The sequence below is a fragment of the Danio rerio genome, chromosome 14 (genome assembly GCF_049306965.1).
Source record: "Danio rerio strain Tuebingen ecotype United States chromosome 14, GRCz12tu, whole genome shotgun sequence".
NCBI classification, from domain to species: domain Eukaryota; kingdom Metazoa; phylum Chordata; class Actinopteri; order Cypriniformes; family Danionidae; genus Danio; species Danio rerio.
Window position 1 is genome coordinate 6,732,512 of NC_133189.1, and position 8,071 is coordinate 6,740,582.

The following is an 8,071-nucleotide window of genomic DNA, read 5'->3' on the forward strand; positions in this document are numbered from 1 at the left end:
TAGAATAAATGTGGGTTATTAATTTTACCTTGATAAATTATCAGCATGCAGTGGCTGACCTTTCATTAATGCCCATTGTCACAGAGGGGATGTAAACCACAGCACAGACACACAAAAACAAGAAACAGAAAATAAATATATTAGTGATTGTTTAGAAGGACATGTACAATGTGAATGAAGTAGAGGTATAACTTAGATTTAACATTTAAATCATTCATTATTAATAATGTGGATTAATGAATTTACCTTATTAATTTATAACTGTGCAGTGACTGATCTTTCCTGCTCATTGTCATTGAGGTGACTCAAACAGCAGCACAGATGCACAAGAAGAAACAGAAAAGAAACATGTTAGAGATTATTCAGGACAAGCAGAGAAACAGAAACAGAATTTATATGTGACATTTACTTTATGCAGTGATAATTTGGGCTACTGAATTTACCTTATTAATGAATCAGTGTGGAGTGAAGAACCTTTCTTGCTCGTTGTCACTGAGAACACTCAAACAGTGGCATAAATGCACAACAACAGAGATATTATTAGAGACTTTAGAGAATAGAACCTTCAGAATAGTCATTTAATTGGTTAGATAGATAATTTATGTAGAATAAATGTGGCTTATTTAATTTACCTTTGTAAATCAAATGTGTGCAGTATTATTTCTTGCCGGTTGACAACGATGTCACTCAAACAGTAGCATAGATGCACAAGAAACAGAGAAAATATCATCAATTCTTCAAAGGAATGAACAACTGTCAATTAAAAAGATTTAAATAAAACACTCAGAATATCTAGTAATAGTGTGAGTTCTTGAATTTACCGTGTTATTTTAATGGTGTGCAGTGCCTGAATTTTTTGCCCGTTGTCACTGAGGTGACTCAAACAGCAGCATATATGCACAATGAATAAAGAATATACATATCAGAGATTATCCAGAAGGACATGAACAATGTCAATTACACAGATGCATAATTTATATTAACATTCACATTATGCAATAATAAATGTTACTGAATTTACCATATGTATCAGTGTGCAGTGATGTTTCTTGCCGGTTGTCACTGAGGTGACTCAAACAGTGGAATAGATGCACAACAACAAACAGAGATATTAATGCAGACTGTTCAGACAGGAGAACCTTCATAATATTTATTATATAGATGCTATTTTTAATGTAACATTTCAATTATGTAGCATAAATGTGGCTTATTCAGTTTACCTTGGTAAATCACCAGTGTGCAGTGATATTTCTTGCCTGTTGACACCGAGGTGACTCAAACAGTAGCATAGATGCACAAGAAACAGAGAAAATATTAGCAATTCATTAAAAGACATGCACAATTGTTAAATAAAATGATGTATATAAAACACTCAGATTATGCAGCAATACTAATAGTGTAAGCTGTTGAATTTACCTTGTTATTTTCCTGCACGTTGCCACAGAGGTGACTCAAACAGCATCACAGAAGCCCAAAAACAGATAGACAAAGTATTAGAGAGTGTTCAGTCAGATGATCCTTCAGAATGTTTGTTGAATAGATGTATTTTTTATGTAACTTTTAGATTATAAAGAATAAATGTGGGTTATTAATTTTACCTTGATAAATTATCAGCATGCAGTGGCTGACCTTTCAATCTTGCCCATTGTCACAGAGGGGATGTAAACCGCAGCACAGACACAAAAAAACAAGAAACAGAAAATAAATATTAGTGATTGTTTAGAAGGACATGAACAATGTGAGTAAAGTAGATCTTTAACTTAGATTTAACATTTAAATCATTTATTATTAATAATTTTAGTAAATGAATTTACCATATTAATTTATAACAGTGCAGTGACTGATCTTTCCTGCTCATTGTCATTGAGGTGACTCAAACAGCAGCACAGATGCACAAGAAGAAACAGAAAAGAAACATATTAGAGATTATTCAGGACAAGCAGAGAAACAGAAACAGAATTTATACGAAACATTTACTTTATGCAGTGATAATTTGGGCAATTGACCTTACCATTTCAATGAATTGGTGTGCAGTGACGTTTTTGCCTGTCATTGAGGTGACTGAAACAGTGGAATAGATATACAATAACAAACAGATATATTAATACAGACTGTTCAGACAAGAGAACCTTAACAGTTATTAAATAGTTGCTATTTTTAATGTAACATTTCAATTATGTAGCATAAATGTGGCTTATTCAGTTTACCTTGGTAAATCACCAGTGTGCAGTGATATTTCTTGCCTGTTGACACCGAGGTGACTCAAACAGTAGCATAGATGTGCAAGAAACAGAGAAAATATTAGCAATTCATTAAAAGACATGTACAATTGTTAAATAAAATGATGTATATAAAACACTCAGATTATGCAGCAATACTAATAGTGTAAGCTGTTGAATTTACCTTGTTATTTTCCTGCACGTTGCCACAGAGGTGCACAGACACACAAAAACAAGAAACAGAAAATATATATTAGTGATTGTTTACAAGGACATGTACAATGTGAGTAAAGTAGATTTATAACTTAGATTTAACATTCAAATCATTCATTATTAATAATGTGAGTAAATGCATTTACCTTATTAAATTATAACTGTGCAGTGACTGATCTTTCCTGCTCATTGTCATTGAGGTGACTCAAACAGCAGCACAGATGCACAAGAAGAAACAGAAAAGAAACATGTTAGAGATTATTCAGGACAAGCAGAGAAACAGACACAGAATTTATATGTGACATTTACTTTATGCAGTGATAATTTGGGCTACTGAATTTACCTTATTAATGAATCAGTGTGCAGTGAAGAACCTTTCTTGCTCGTTGTCACTGAGATGACTCAAACAGTGGTATAGATGCACAAAAACATAGACAAAAGAAGTATTAGAGCCTGTTCAGAACATTCACAATGCTTATTAAACAGATGCAAAAATGTTTTGTAACATTATGTAGCATAAATGTGTTTTTACCTTAGTGAATTATTGGTGTGCAGTGACCTTTCTTGCCCATTGTCAATGAGGTGACTCAAACAGCGGCATAGATGTACAACAAGAAACAGAGAAAATACACATATCAGAGATTATCCAAAATGACATGAACAATGTCTATTAAACAGATACATAATAAATACTAACATTTACATTACGCAGTAATAAATATGTTACTGAATTTACCATATGTATTGGTGTGCAGTGACCTTTCTTGCCCGTTGCCAGTGACGTGACTCAAACAGAGGAATAGATGCACAACAAAAAAAAGAGATATTAATACAGACTATTTGTGAAGGGGAACCTTCACAGTCATTTAATAGATTAGATAGATCAATTATGTAGCATAAATGTGGCTTATTCAGTTTACCTTGGTAAATCACCAGTGTGCAGTGATATTTCTTCCCTGTTGCACCGAGGTGACTCAAACAGTAGCATAGATGCACAAGAAACAGAGAAAATATATATTAGCAATTCTTCAAAAGACATAAAGAACTGTCAATTAAATGTATATATGTAGTTGTTATTATGTAGTAATTATGTAGTAATAGTGTCAGTTATTGAATTTACCGTGTTAAGCACCTGATCTTTTTTGCCTGTTGTCAATGAGGTGGCTCAATCAGCAGCATAAATGCACAACAAGGAACAGAGAAGATACATATCAGAGATTTTCCAGAAGGACATTAACCGTGTACTCAGATGCAGAGTTAATGTGTAACATTCAATTTCATTCAGAAATAATTTATTTGGGCTACTGAACTTACCATATTTGTATCTGTATGTAGACAGACCTTACTTCTGAGGTGACTCAAACAGAATCACAAATAGACAAAATAAGTATTAGAGACTTTTCAGACAGAAAACTTCACAAAGTTATTAAGTAGATGCAGAATTTATGTAACATTTAGCATGTAGCATAAATATGGGTAAATTGTTTTACCTTGGTGAATTATCGGTGTGCATTAAACTCTATTGCCCATTAAGGTGAGATGACTCAAACACAGATGCACAACAATGAACAGAAAATAAATATTAGCTATTATTAAGAAAATGTATAACGCCAATACAAAAGAAACAGAATTTATATGTATCATTCATATTATGTGTTATTAATTCGGGTTATTGGATTTACCTTATAAGTGCAGGCCTTCTTGCCCGTTGTCATCGAGGTGACTCAGCAAAATGAAGTTAGATAGCATAGAAAAGCATAGAAAATACGTATTAGAACACCCACTCGTTGTCCTTGAAATCTCAAAGCGCTAAAATATTTTTTTCTAACGTTGAGAAAAAGAAATAATTTGATATATTGAAGTTACCGTGTTAAGTTATCGGTGTGCACTGACTCACCTGTGTTGTCCGTTGTGTAAGTGACAAGTTCCATTTCTGACGTGATCGAACACTCAGACTCAGTGTGTCTATTTAAAAATAAACAGCTACGTTAGCAATGGTTTGAGTCATTTATCACCACAGATATGTATATGCCTATAATCTATATACAAATCTGTAAATTATCATGTTAGCTTTTTTTACTTTACTTTTTAGAGGCTGTTAGTTGATATCAAACCAAAAGATGGCGGCAAAGACTCGTTTACTGCGCTCGTTTCTTTACAGCAAAAAACTGACCTAGTAATATCTGTAAAAATAATTAGGTTAGGTGAATTAGCACATCTGAACATCAAAATCTCCAGAAATCAGTTCATGCTCTTGTTGTTTTATTTAATACTTAAACAAATAATTTAACATCAGCAACAAATAAACATATTTAATCTGCAAACATACAGCAACAATTTGCCATCTTTTTTCTCCCAAAAGTTTATTTAATTCTAAATGATTCATTCATTCATTTTCTTTTCGGCTTAGTCCCTTTATTAATCCGGGGTCGCCATAGCGGAATGAACCGCCAACTTATCCAGCACGTTTTTGCGCAGTGGATGCCCTTCCAGCTGCAACCCATCTCTGGGAAACATCCACACACACATTCACACACACACTCATACACTACGGACAATTTAGCCTACCCAATTCACCTGTACCTCATGTCTTTGGACTGTGGGGGAAACCGGAGCAACCGAAGGAAATCCACGTGAACGCAGGGAGAACATGCAAACTCCACACAGAAACGCCAACTGAGCCGAGGTCCGAACCAGCGACCCAGCGTAATTCTTGCTGTGAGGCGACAGCACTACCTACTGCGCCACTGATCGTCATTCTAAATGATTAATGTACCTAAATTTATTTATACAAAAAGATGTTCAAGACAGTGCACATAATAATTAAAGTAATACATTTATTCATTCATTTTCTTTTCGGCTTAGTCCCTTTTATAAATCCAGAGTCGCCACAGTGGAATGAACCGGCAACTTATCCAGCACGTTTTTAGGCAGTGGATGCCCTTCCAGTCGCAGCCCATCTCTGGGAAACATCCACACAAACTCATCCACACTCATACCCTACGGACAATTTAGCCTACCCAATTCACCTGTACTACATGTCTTTGGACTGTGGGGGAAACCGGAGCAACCGAAGGAAATCCACCTAAGTGCAGGGAGAACATGCAAACTCCACACAGAAATGCCACCTGACTCAGCCAAGGCTCAAACCAGCGACCTTCTTGCTGTGAGGCAACAGTACCCACTGCATCGCCCAATTAAAGAAATAATTCACAGAAAATCTAATTTTACCGTTACCGTCAGGCCATCCACGACGTTGTAACTTTTTATCAGTAAATACTTCAAGTTTTTGTCGTAGATTTTTGTGTCGCATGACGTTTTTCGCGGGCCCGAAATGGAAATAACACGTGAATTGACCAACCGATGTTTGTTTACCATGGAGACAGGACCCTACAACTAGTGGATATAATTATATGGACACCAGAGGACAAAGGTTTTATCTAAAAATCTACGGTGTTCTACGGTAAAGTCTAGATCGGATACGCGGACGGCGGGAAGTGCAATATGTACCAATGTATCAATTAAAGCTGCATTTTTTTTAATGACACTGTATAACAATAATTAACATTTTGATAGTACTGTGACGGTTGGGTTTAGGGTTGGGGTGGGGGTAGGCGATAAAAAATACAATTTATTGGATAATTTATTAGATAGCATAAATAATACTCGGCACAACTATTGTTTTTACGTCACTGTGACAGTTGGGTTTAGGGTTGGAGTGGGGGTAGGCATTAATAAAATACAATAAATGGGAAATGTAATAAAAAATATGAATAATTCTTATTAATTCTCATCCGGCTGCAGCCATATCTGATCTAGCAACAAACATTTTTTGTTGTTTAAAAGACATTATTAACATCTATTATTAAGACATCTATAACGTGAGATGGGCATCGCCATGTTTACCTGCGGCCGCTTGTTTGCCTCATTCATAAAAGCAAAACACGCAGGATTCAGGACGTAAATTTATCAGTTATTTCCAAAATGCATGCAAGGAAGTGGCTGGCCAGCTGGGAGAAGAATAGATTAAACTTTATTGTTACTTTCACTTCATGAATCTGATATAAATAATACACATCGGTAAATTATATTTGAATGAATTGTTAAACTTCCATATATTTTCTTGTATGTTTCACAAACTCTAAATGTATTATTGGTTTACTAGTAATTGTGTGTATTTATATGTATAAAACATAAAATAAGCATTGGGTGGTTAAAAACACTGAATAATTGTGATAATAAGACGTCTTTCTCTGGCTCAGCGCCAGTCTACATGCCAAAGCTCAGGTCGAATTTTTTACATGCTTGTCAAGCTGGATAAAAGTAAACTCCAGCACCAGGGACATTACACTCCTCACTTTTTATTTACCCTGCTGTTACTTCTTTCCTTGCCATGTATCTTTCCTCTAACGTTACCTCCACAATTTTTTTGCTCCGTCCTGTCTATATGGCGCTGAACTCTGCTGGCATCAGTGTGCAACAGAGGCAGAAAGTGTGTTCAAACTGCTCTGCGCTCAACTAAAGTTTTTTTTTTTTTTTTAATCAAACGCATCCGCATCATGCAACATGACAAATCTATTATGAAATTTGTTGCCAACGCTTTTAGTAATCGATTTTAATCGATTCGTCGTTGCAGCACTAGAATATACCCAGCTTCTAATGGTAAAAATTTATTAATTTTATTTTTGTATAAGCACACATCATAAAAATACGTTAACAGACATTCATAAAGACATTCTACCTTTTGCACGCATCATTAGAGGGGAAAAGCCCCGCTCATAAGTGACAATCTCTCTATCATTAGCATAGGATGTTAGTCTTATTTTTAAATCTGCCACTATGCTGACACAGCTGTTTCTAAATATGCGTTCTTCAGCGGTCTTGCGTCCTCGTGTTCTCGTGCAACGTCATCATCAGCTACCAAAGTCCAGTTCCAATACCCAAGACCGCAAGTACGGAAGACACGTGAAACTTCCCGGATGTGATCTTGACATCGAGGACGCACCGATGCAGACTTGAGCATCGAACTCGCTCTGGAAGTCACAGAAGTCATTGCGACTGGAGGTGGGAAGCGCAGCATTTTATATAGACTTATTATTAAAGTTCAGAGATATAGTTTATTTACCTCAGTAGTTTCCCTAAATGAAACGGTGAGAGTAAACATTAACATGGACATCTTAATAAAGGAATAAACACATTAAGGGTATTTGTTTGCTGAAATTCGTATTAAAATCTGTTTTATTTATATTGTGCAGAGTATATTCATAATGTTTTTATGCACAGTGTTTTTATGAATGCTGTAATGTTTAAATAATTTACCATTTAAAACACTTGAAGGTCATGTGACCATTAAGAAGAACGCAGCATCTCATTTCTCAAAGGACGCGTTCTCTGCCCTCGTGGTCTCCTGAGTTCGTTCTTCCGAGGACACCTGGCAAGACCGATCTCCACAAGAACGCAAGTCTGTTCTCTTGGAATTGAGAAACAGCCAATGTCATTTGTAGTTCGTTTAAATTTGAAGTGAAAGTCACCAAAATGCCACAATTAGGATCAAAGCCTAAAAGGGTTTCAAAATAATGTGTTAATACATTCAAAATAATGTTTTAAAAAATTTTTAGAAAAAAGAAAAGACACAGAGG

The 8,071-nt window shown here is 35.4% G+C and overlaps 1 long non-coding RNA gene across 1 annotated transcript; it reads right to left on the reverse strand.

Moving 5' to 3' along the window:
• Positions 1-248: 248 nt before the first annotated feature.
• On the reverse strand, positions 249-1,277 carry LOC141377675 (uncharacterized). The gene is made up of 3 exons (XR_012390186.1): positions 1,221-1,277; positions 1,022-1,071; positions 249-304 (listed from the first exon to the last, which is right to left on the reverse strand). It is a non-coding gene; the product is annotated as an uncharacterized lncRNA (long non-coding RNA).
• Between the last annotated feature and the right edge of the window lie 6,794 nt (positions 1,278-8,071).